The sequence below is a fragment of the Pygoscelis adeliae genome, unplaced genomic scaffold (assembly GCF_000699105.1).
Source record: "Pygoscelis adeliae isolate BGI_AS28 unplaced genomic scaffold, ASM69910v1 Scaffold14, whole genome shotgun sequence".
Classification (NCBI taxonomy): domain Eukaryota; kingdom Metazoa; phylum Chordata; class Aves; order Sphenisciformes; family Spheniscidae; genus Pygoscelis; species Pygoscelis adeliae.
The window spans coordinates 3,623,255-3,635,401 of record NW_008825109.1 but is presented as its reverse complement, the minus strand read 5'-3'; positions in this window follow the sequence as shown (position 1 = coordinate 3,635,401).

The window sequence follows — 12,147 nt, the reverse complement described above, 5'->3', positions numbered from 1 at the left end:
CAAATAAGTGAGCTTTCTTCAGATCATTATTCTGTGGCACAGGCTCCTCCAAATGGCAGAATGAATGTATTGCCATTATTGAAAATTTACAGATAATCTGAAGGAATTGAACTGAAAGCAAGAAATACAGAGGCTTTATTTTCTGTAAACTTACTGAAAAGACTTTACTTAGCTTTTAAGAACTTGTTATTTATCAAGAGCGTTTAAAAACACAGAGGATATGTATATGCACTGATTGATAAAGTAAGTATAAATGATTTAATTAAACCAGATGGACAGTTCATTTGAGCAGAAATGCCCAGGTAAAGAACTTCCATTTAATGCTACTGTGGAACACCATTTCAGTAAATTTTAGAGCTGTTTCTTTTACAGTGGGCACACTGCAAAGAAGTTTTCACTAGGGCATCTGTAATGCTATGTGTATTTTTGCAGAACATCTACTTGTAATTTAGAATTATCCTGAAGTAGTTCAAGTTATTCCTTCCACTGTGAATAATTCTGTAACTGCAAATACCAAATTACATCTACCATTGTTATGCTAATATATCCAGCCTTAGAAGATTGCCCTCCAGTTCTTCACAACTTTCGCTGATTTTACAGAATGTATATGGTATTTTACTGTGGATGCTTATTTGAGGACAACATTAATCACTTCTAGGACAGATTCTAGAGGCATAATTTGATGAACATGTATTTTGGTAAGAGTGCCAATTCAAACAGAGGTGACCCTCCTGCTCCTTATTCTCATCCTTGTGCCACAACCTCATTTGTGCAGATGTATCTGCTGGTGGAGCCACTCACTGTACCATATTGAGGAACTAGCTTGGGCTAAAAACTGCTGCTTGTCATAGACTCCTCTTGAAGTCAGGATCAATTTTCTGATCCAAGTCACAGCATGACAACACAAATGACTGTGCTAATACAACAGGAGGGAAAGCGAGGAAACAAGAGCACATAGCTAATTGCAGCTACAAATGTCAGCACTTGGGAAACTACTTTTGTCACTTAAGTGTAAATTACAAGGTAGATCACAGCTTTGCCACTGCAAGCAGTATAGGGTATTCTTGGACTGCTTTACCTTTCACTTCCTTCTCTGCATCACATCCACTCCCACAATTGCACCAAAAATCAGTGCTTGTACGGCCACACCAAAATTGCTTGGGTTACAGTTTCCTGCCAGAGACCATACATTGTAAATTTAAAGTGGGATGAACTACACATGGCATGTGAGTATACGAATAGATATATATGGGTGCGTCTCTCTCTTTTCCACTAACAACAGAACCAACAGATCATTTTTAGACAACTAAAGACAGAAGAGATTAATCCTGTTTAATGTGTCTGCCTAGGTGATGTTTGACCCTTTCTAACTTTTGAATCCACTACCTGATTTCAAACAGTTTTGTCAAAAAGGAAGATTCAAAAGTAATTTACAGTTTAATAAGAATTCAGAGATTTCAGAATTCCAAGTACTGGGCAGGTGGATAGAGAAGACCGACCCACAGACTGCCCAAATTGAAGGAGAGGCTGCAGCATATGCCCATATTACTAGAAAACACACACGTATATGTAAGAGACACACCTTATAAATACCCCAGCTGCAGCTGGTACTTTTCATTACCTCTAAGGTACAACTACATAGGAAACTAGGTGCTGTTAGATCTTGTGCTCACAGAACTACTCGAATATCCATTTAGTATTCAAATCTACTTACGTGGCATTAAAATACGACTTCTTGGTCTGCAAATTCCAGATCTGCTCCTTGCGTTCAGTTTAAAAGTACAGTACGTACAACACTTGATAGCTTCCGGTCTTCTGACACAGCATCTCAACCTAACGAGACGCATTCTTCTTCACAGATCAGCCACTTCATCCTTTAGAACTACTGAATGAATGAATCGCATCGAGTCCTCATGACTTAGGGGTCTTTAGCACTTTATGCTTAGCATTCAGTCTTTTGATTCTCTAATCCAATAATCAGATAACGTCTCATCAACATTATTTGAACAGAATATAACGTCCACATCATCTTTGTGGTGAAGAGTAGCATAAAGAAATCACTCTGCTCCTTCCTAGCACCTCTTACTCCTTTTTGATTGCTTTCTATACTCCCTAAAAGTCCAGGAGACCTGTCAAGTCCTTAACACATTACTTACTATGTTACCATTCTCCCTTTCTTTTTAAATAAAAGCATACAAATAACCAAGTATTTCCCTGAAATATGCTGCTACCAACAAGGCATGGCAACAACTATATTCTGTTACTGTGGTTAATTCAGGTATCTGGAAGGGTTAAAATGTTACATAAAAACATTTCTGGTCACATGCATGTGAAAGTTATTGCCCTTTACAGCCAGTAATTTTGAGATTTCCTCCCTGAGCACCAGCTTCTTTCTTAAAAGTAAGCAGTTAACAAAACTAAATGAGAACAGTTAAAGAGGTATCAATAGGTACAAATTTTATCCAAACACAAGCAGGAAATCCATATGAATTCCCCATACATCTTAATGAGAAGGATCATACTACTGTTAATTAAAATATGGTTTCTTAAATAATGGTAAAGACTGTCCATCTTAATATTCACTTAACATGTACCGTTTATTAAACTCAACCAGTTGTGCCTCGACATCTACATATATTCAGAATCTACATAGTATATTCTAACAGTGGGCATTTTTTTTTTTTTGGGGGGGTGGTGGTGGTGGTTTTTTTTTAAATATAAGAATGCCCTCTCACATTCCAAGTCCTTGCTTTGGAAAGTTTTTAGGGCCTCAAGCCTTTCTTAGACTGCTAACCTGCACTGATGGCTTTGTTACTGTAGTCTCAGTGATAGCGGTACCTGAAATAGGCAGAGTAAGCTTAAGTCCTTTCACACAGCTCAACTGCACATAAAGCATCAAATATTCAGGCACTCTACTCTGGGCTAGTTCCAGAACTGGAACCGAGTCAACTGTACGTTAGGAAGGAATTCAATCTGATATAAAACTGTATACAAGGAATTCAATGCAATAGACAAAAAAGCATGGGTGTATGTCTCTTACTGTTTTAAATCTTAAACTTGGGTCAGATTTGCAACTCCATGCTACAACGTGGTGCAATAAGTAAAATAATTGCAACAATTTGCTAGGGCTTATCTTATTCAATTAATATGTTTTTATAAATGAAATATCTATTTGCATAATACAAGTGTGATAATCATAAAATCATTTTAGTGTGACCTCAGAGGTCATCTAGTTCAACTTCCTGCTCAAAGCAGCATTAATATGTGAATACTCATTAATGATACAGGTCGCACTTTTAACCTTGCAGGCCACTAATCGCATGTAATCCTTAATCAAATGCACTCAACTGCCTTTGATAGGATTATTTATCTGCAGAAGGTTTTGTGGGACCAGTTACTTGCCATACATTATTCCTAAGCACGGCATGCTATAGTACGTCCCAGCTACCCCTGTAACCAGTATCACACTTTCATTTCACTTTAAACATCTTTTAAGCAGGTACTGTTTTGAGAGCAGTTTTCGAAGTGGGCCTGCTGTACATGAGTAGATTTTGGTATATGAGAATAGGATGGAGTGAAGTGGAGGGTGACAAACCAGTAAGCAAGGCAGGAAGCACAGAGTTGGATCCTGGTTTCAGGGGTGTTTCACAGGTTGATGAATGTAGGATAGAGGTCCTGCTCTGAGAGATACCTATAAAGCCAGGGAAATTAACACCATTGGCACCAACAGGCTTTTAATCATCAATGCCAGTGACCGAACTTCAGTAGAGCAAGTTTGGGAACCTCTGCTTTAAGTACTGCAGTTTTATTTTGTTCCTCTAATTTTGCTCTGATAAGGATCTCCATTTTGGATTTGTATTCAGGTTTACACCTTTTCTTTCATGCATGAAGAAGTGAATGGTACGTCACTGCTAATTAAAAAAAAAAAATCACTGAAACAATCCAAACATAAAAAGAAAAAAAAAGTTTAAATGTTTTATAAAACCATGATTACCCAACAACACAAGCTGAATTACAAAAGAAATTTGCCTTATATTAATTCAGTAACTTCCCTCTGTTCTGAAGCATGAAATACAGTAACAGTTTATGCTGTGTGGCGATACATGAACTCTGCCACACTAACTAAACAGAAAAGAAAAACTCATCTTCTAAATAATGATTTTATGTAAACATTTATTACCTGCTATTGTAAATAACTTCAGATATTAATACAACTTAATTAAAATTAAGTTTATTTAATACAACTGAAAGAGAACATAATATTTTATTTACTTTGTTAGTTTATTAGGATTTCATGGTTTTTGTTTGTGCAAACAAGTATTCTTTAGTAAAATTTTACTTTTTTTGTAAAAAAAATTTAAACATTTTTGTTTACTGTGGACATTTTACTGTGAACCATAAAAATGCTCTTTAAGTGGTAACAACAGCAACAAGAAATAAACAGTAGCAGGATATATAGGAAGAAATTGACTTTAGCAGTTTTGATAACCTTGCTCTTACGCCTATCTGAAAGGCATTTTTAAACACCAGTCTTAAAAAATACACTGAAAACCTTTCAAATTCTACAGTTCAAGACATTATTTACATGCCTTCCCCAAGCATTCATTAATAGCCACAGGCATATGCTAGGTTGCATAGAGGGCCTGTCTCTATTTGATCTGATATACTAGCTCTTAAAGTACAGGGTACTCCAAGAATTTTACTCTTCATTATCCACAAAAAGAGTTAAATTTAGACCTCTCAACAAAATTTCCCGCCAGTATATAAGTGGCAAAAGTTAGGTCACATGATGGTGCACATGCATCAACCACACAATCATGAAATGTACGTGGTTGAAAGATGCAGGTAGGAAGCAGCAAGAGACAGGAACCAAGGAAGCAATTCTAAAGCCAAAAATGAGAGATCAGACAGATCCCCAAACTGACAGAATACCTTCACCAGCAAAATTTCCACCTTAGATATCTTTATTTTATAGTTTTGTTAAGAAACATTTAATATTTTTTGATTAATAAAGCTGAATAATTGATTCTACTAAATATTTAAGTTCCCTTTTAATACCAAACTATATTGCTTTTGTGTTTTAGAAAGTAAAATTTTACTAAAGAATACTTGTTTGCAACAAAACTAATTGCAATTTCCGTGTTTGTGGAACCTTGTATAGTATTTGGCATTCTAGTTGAGACAGAAAGCTCAATACCTGACTACCAAGTAACAAGTCACTGTCCTGGCACCTTCCCTGTCTGAGGGAAGAGTAAAGAAATTGCAAGGAGATGCTCTCATGATATCTTACAAAGACAGATACGCCCAAACCTTGCTAGGTGCTGCTGCCATATAAAAATCAGATGGTTGGTTTTGAGTTTTGGCCAAGGTGTGAAACTACTTTCCTGGCAACTTTGACAAGAAAAAGAGGAGTTGTGTCAATTATACTGTATTGTATACGGAGAACGACGTCTGTATACAGATGACATAACATCAGCACATCTCAAAAACATCTGCATTAACACACCACAGGTTATATGAAAATTACCAGTGTGGCTAGTTAATAACATTTCTGATATAAGGAAAAAGCACTATCAGACTGAAAAGGACAATTACAGCCATTCCTTTCTGTTCTAAAGGCGAAGGTAGAAATTATGCTTTATGTAGAACAATTACTGAACATTATCACGGCTTTGGAACATATTATCTCTAATTTTAAAGTATAAATAAAGGTTGAGAGATTGATGGGGAAGAGGACATACAATTAGATGCATTTAACAGGCCAATAGGTTGCAACACATGAGAATGAGAAGGATGATAAATTTACATCAGCAAACAAGAAGGTAGCAATACTTAGTTTCAGCTAGAAGTTGAACTATTGGTATCTTGGGCTCCAGGGGAAAAAAAGTAATAGTTTTTTTTCTCACCACCATCATCCCCCCTGCCCACTCCCCACATCCCCCGCCAACACAGGACCCAAAAATTATAGAAAAATGCTCTACAAACAGTTTGGGGATTTTTTAAAAAACATGTATTTATTTAGAGATGGATAATGGTCTCCAGGCCAAAATGTTTGCTTTTTGAGGGTGAAGAACCACACGTATTCTTACAGCAACCAGCATAACAAAACTCAATCATGATGTGGTCTTTCAGCACCACCACAAAATAAAACCTAACATATAAAAATATCTATGTCCTACACTTCATAAACACAAATTATCTTCTTTGATTAACCCTACCTAAGGAATGAGTTCATACCATCAGATTTACTAGCTGTTTTCACAAATACACATTAACTCCAAGCCTGATACTATGTTTTCAGACATTAGAAAAACACCAAAGGATAATACAAAAACAGGAAAGATTTTGCAAAGGCTTGAAGTTCACACAGAGTTAGTCCCACCAAGTTTAACAAACTATCTAGACTCATGCAATTCTATGAAAAATCAGGAAGCTTGCAATATGTTGGCAATTCAAGAAAGATGAGACGGGACAGGTATTTTTAAACTCTTTAGAATAAGCATTAGTCTTTCTTTGCATTTATGCAGCACTCATCAGAAAGAGATGCCAGCAACTGGAGCCTCTGCTCATGCATAGTGTCAGTGCCTATAACAGCACTAGCATCTTTACATAGGATGTTGTCCTAAATGGGATTGTTGAAAGTGAAAAAAATCCAAGACTAAATAAGAAAAGGACCACGAGATAATGGTGATACAATTTAGCTCAAGTACCTATAAGTACTGGAGGGAAAAGTCTCTAATGGATAGGTAACAGTATGTCAGTATAAGTTTAACTAGGTAAGTAAGAATGGATAATGTCACTTAAACTTTTCACAAAATACATCATTGCTCCTTCTTCTTTCTCAGTATGGATTGCCATCTTACCAACACAGAATCAGTTTACTTGAAGAGACTCCTTCCTTTTTAAAGTACCAGAAACTGGAATACATGAAAAATATCTTGAGGCATGTTATAGAGTGTAACAAGAACTGGTTAATTTCTTGGACAGCGAGTGTGTCACTTAATATTCTTTGTTCTGCTAACATCTGAACCAAATTCTGCAGGCAAGATATTTAGAAACTTTTTCCAAGAGTCACAAAGGTTTGACTTTAATTAATATGTTTGATTACCACTTATTTTCAAGAAAACAAAACAGCCAGCCTTTAAAGTTACTTCGAAAACAGAATGAAACAATTAGATACTTTTTTAAAGAGTCATGTGTTACATCAAATATTGTATACTTGCATAGATAGAATTTGGAGTTGATTTCCCTTTTATAAATACACACAAAAGAGAAACAGCACATTTTACACCATCTCAATTTTCCTAAGTCCTGTAAAACACTGCCTTCAGCTGCTATTGCTGAAAATAAAACCTAATGAATCACCTTACCGATAAAATGTCTTTGAATTCTGCCATACATCAATCACTTAAAACTATAATCACAACTAAGAAAAAAAGAAGAAAAAAACCCCGAACTCCTTAGAAACCTCAGACTTTCATGCAGAAGAACAGAAATTCAGTATAAAGGCCAAAGAAAAAGGAGAGTCAAATATAACCTGTCTTTAAAGAGCAACATCAGTTAAAAAAAAACAGTATGAGACCAGAAACCAACTTATATTTGGGCATCAAATATTATCCGTGATTTGTCAACTTAATTTCAAAACCACTTTGCTTGCTCTAATCCTTTTTATTTTGTATGTCATTAACCAATATATCTCCAAACTTCCACATCGGTTTTTAAAGTCCTTACCACCATAATCAAGCTAGCCAAGATCTTTGCCCTTACAGAGACATGAATTTTGTTTGACTGTTGTTATATTATCTCATGCTGGGTCCCATTCAATTTCTTACATCAACATTAAAATGTATTTTCTATTTACACCGACTTGCACTAAGAGTAGCAATGCAACAGCATGATGCCACAGGGATGTAACCTAACTATCAGAAGAATCCTAAGGACAGAAGCGCACAACACAGCGACCATGATGACACCAAACACCACCCATCTTTACACGGGTTTCTGAAGCTACATTTCATCATTGATACTTTCCCACTAGAAATATTCCTGAAAATAATTAATTTCTGAAAAACCAAAAGCTACTAAGTTTTGGTTATTGTTCTCTACTGGAATGGAGTCAGAAGCCTACAGGCTGTAGGACAGGGAGGTAAAATAACTCAAAAGAATAGAATGAAAATTAGGAAAAAGTATTTTGAAGGCCAGCTGCAATTCCCAAATGGAAATCTTTGCAATGATTTCCAAGAACACTGCATCAGGCCTAAAGTGTTCAGTTTCTCTCTTTGCTACAGAGCAAAGATGCTGCTGCTGTTAAGGATGACAAAATAAGAGCCACTCTTAAGACCCAAGGTAAAAAAAAGTCTACCTTTAACTCAGAGCAGTGAATAGATTTCTCCTGCTTTGGCAAGGCTACAGACACCATAGTAGGGAAACAATGTAGCATTTATTTTCAAAAGTGTAGGGGAAAAAAAAAAGTCATAAAAGTATCTTGTAAGAGGTTTTTACTCCAGAAAAAAGTATTTAAACAGGTAGTGGTTGACAAAAAAGAACCTGGACTCATGTTTTAGCTACTGATTTTATAACCTCTGTCTCAAAAAAGATCTCCCTCTCTCTGGTTAAAATACTACGATGCAATAGCCAAAGGATACTACATGTACACATTAAAATCAGTAATGGTAGACGTTTGTGGACTTAAAATTAGTTATGAAATAAAAGAAAGTTTACAATCACAGTAATCTTGACTTTATATACACAAAAAGTATCAAAGTTGAGATTATTGTGACTGTAAGCTTTCTTGTGGTATATATTTAACAACAGAACATTAATAATGTATTTAAGCATTAAACAGAAAAAGAGGTATACATATAATTAGTTACTGTCATCTTCTTACATTTCCAAAATGGCACTTTGCGAGTTTAAATTTTAATGTTCTTTTATTAGTTTTTGGAAAAAGAAGAAGGAGAGCCAAGCAAACATAAAACCCAAGAAACAAAACGTTCAGAGCAGAAATTTTCAGTTGGTACCTCCCACTCCATATTCAGTTTCTCAGGGACCATCACGCAGAGACAATCTGGTTAGAAGTAAGCAGCCAACGGGTGTGTAATTTGCATGTGAAAATATTTTTAGAAGACACACATGAATAGCATATGTTCTCAGCCTGAGTACAGTCTTCTAAATATGTGCCCTAAATATTATTTCCCCAACATTCGTAATTATTTTCCAGATAATAATTCCTGGTACAGATATGTTACTCTTTGAAAACAACACGTATATCAAGCCTTAAACAACACTCATTTTAGAGTTCACCTTGAGGGCTGGGGGGAGCCTCTATACGATTAATTTTTCTCCTCCGTATCCGAACATACTAACAGAAAAAGAAAAGAGTTTTTTTTCCCCTGTTACACTACATGCTCGATGTACATGCCAAGAGGCTTCAGTCATGGAAAGTGCCCATTCCAGATACGCCTTTTAGAAATATTATAATAAATTAAAATGAATTAATACTTAAACTGTTTTAAAGTCTTTACTGCTGATGTAATCACAAAATTGGCAAATTGTGTTTGAAAACAGAGTGCAACAAGAGGATAACCTGATTCAGAAAGTTAAATCAGATATGTATGTTCACTTTCCTGAACGAAGGCAGCTTCAAAAATTGTATCAGAAACCCCTTCTACTCTTCCTATGTTAAAAAAAAACAGTTTAAAAAGGTAAAGACGGAAGTCAGTAAAACCAGAAATAAGCCATGTGCTCATACGTTGTTAGTTAAATGTAAACCAAATCTAGTCAAACTGACACAATATGCCGGAGAAAACAACGTTTGAGTAAATAGCAGTATAACTAGATCCAAAAGTCATTACCAGCTCCACATCTGGAACACCCAAACCAATTCCTGGTGACTCTGGAGTTTGCATCATGTAGTAATTACTACTTTAGGACTGTTTTGTTCAGGCCAAGCGAAGTCCTATTGTATTGTGAGATGAAAAACCTCAGTTTCTTTTCTTTGCCAACATGCAAACTCTCTTCCTCAAGCACATGGAAAAACTCAGGTCTGGATTCTTTCTTTGACCCAAGCTTTATTCAACTTGAATGTCAGGGAGGAAAAAAAGAGGAATGCCAGTAAATTATGCTGTAGTACTTAACAGTATATAGAAGATACCTGAAATCATAGAATAGTCTGGGTTGGAAGGGACCTCTGAAGGTCATCTAGTCCAACCCTGCCTGCAATGAGCAGGGACATCTTCAACTAGATCAGGGTGCTCAGAGCCCCGTCCAACCTGACCTTGAATGTTTCCAGGGATGGGGCATCCACAACCTCTCTGGGCAACCTGTGCCAGTGCTTCACCACCGTCGTCGTAAAAAATGTCTTCTTTATATCTAGTCTGAATCTACCCTGTTTTAGTTTAAAACCATTACGCCTTGTCCTGTCGCAACAGGCCCTATTAAAAAGTCTGTTCCCAAATATAAGTTAGCTTACAAAAAAAGCTGGGGAGGAGGGAAGGAGGGAGACAAAACAGAAAATGGAAGCATTAGGTAGCTTTAAAAATCTTAACAGCATCAAGTCATGAATTCTAATTGATCAGAGAACTGGAATCTACACTGGAGCTTTTTCAAAGTCAGTCCATGCTAACAAGCACGAAAAACATCTGCTTAATCATTCTAGAGCACAAACACACACACACGACCAAACACCATTTACCACATCATCTGTTAGGCAGTATACACTTGAAACAAAAGCTTGTGCTTGGTGGAAGCCCAAAACAAAACAATGGACCTTAGTCACTCCTGGGAAAAGTAAAAACTTAAACTACAATGAAAACAAGCTAAAAATTTATTATTGAAATTAATAAACAGAGTATATATTACATTTTCATACATCCAAACACTGTATTTTAACTATAAATAAGTATTATTATGGCTAAAACTGCAATGCTCAGAGTCCTAAAATGTCACGAGGAAAAACATTGCTTATATATAACTATCTGGTGAAACTACTTAACGTTATTTAACCAGTTTTAACAGTCAAATACACCAACTGAAAAAGAGATGAAATACACACACTGCATTTGATGTGCTAGGTATGTAGAAACACCAGTCTCAATGGCTGTAGAGCCAAGTCAGTTCCTTTTCCTATTCAACATACCCAAAAGCGCTTTACACTCCTGATGAAAGTACATAGAAAAAAAACCCAACCCCACAACATTCTCCACAATGAAAGCACTAATGGATGAAAACCCAAGATCAATTTTAAATGTACTCCTCACAAAATTACTACCAAATGTCATTGCAATTTTTCTCCAGTCAGGCAAACAACTTCCTCCAGTAGAGCAAAATACTCTCAAATATTAATTCAAACTTCAAAACATTGCTATACAAATCAAAGGAAGAATAACTACCGCAAGATGCTAGATTATGTAGGTTACAATGGAGCCATCATACTAACAGATTATTTCACGATGTAAATCATACAACGCTAAACCCTTTTTAAAAATGCAACCAAGATTAAGGTGTCAGCAGAGTAGAGTCAGGCAATACGAGAGAAGGCATTTTTCGTGCTATCACTAGAACAATTTCCTGACAATTTCCACCCTCCAGCCCCAGGGACCAGGCTGGCTTCGTCCACGCTGACAGCCTTCTTGACTGAAGCGGAGCACTGACCTAAATGCCGTTGCTGTTGAGCTCCTTGCAGCTCACGCTCGAGGAAAGGGCCAATATGGATTCAAAAGCTAGCATCAAATACTCGAGCTACATCAGCCTGAGACTGCTAGTGCAGAAATGCTTGTTGAGACAGAGCGCCCCACATCAACTCAACCTCTTAAGACTGAAACCTCCAAAAACGATGGCAAGGCAAACTCTAGGCTGCTTAAGAGATTTTCAAAAGGGAGCCTGCACATCACCGCAGCCCTTCGGTAGAAGCAGAACCGGCAGAACAGCGTCTCGGTGCTAGAAGAGAAAGGCAAGACCCGAGGTACCGAACCTCAGACAAGGTTAAATCACACCCTGGGCGTGATTTTAAGCAGATGTTTAATGAACTGCAGATTAATCTTCAACTCCCTGCCCCGAGCAACGCGGCGGCGAGGCAGCAGCGGTCCCTCCCGTTACCGGTGCGGGCATTGCGGGGCACTGGGGCCGCAGGCCTACGGCAGGCAGGGT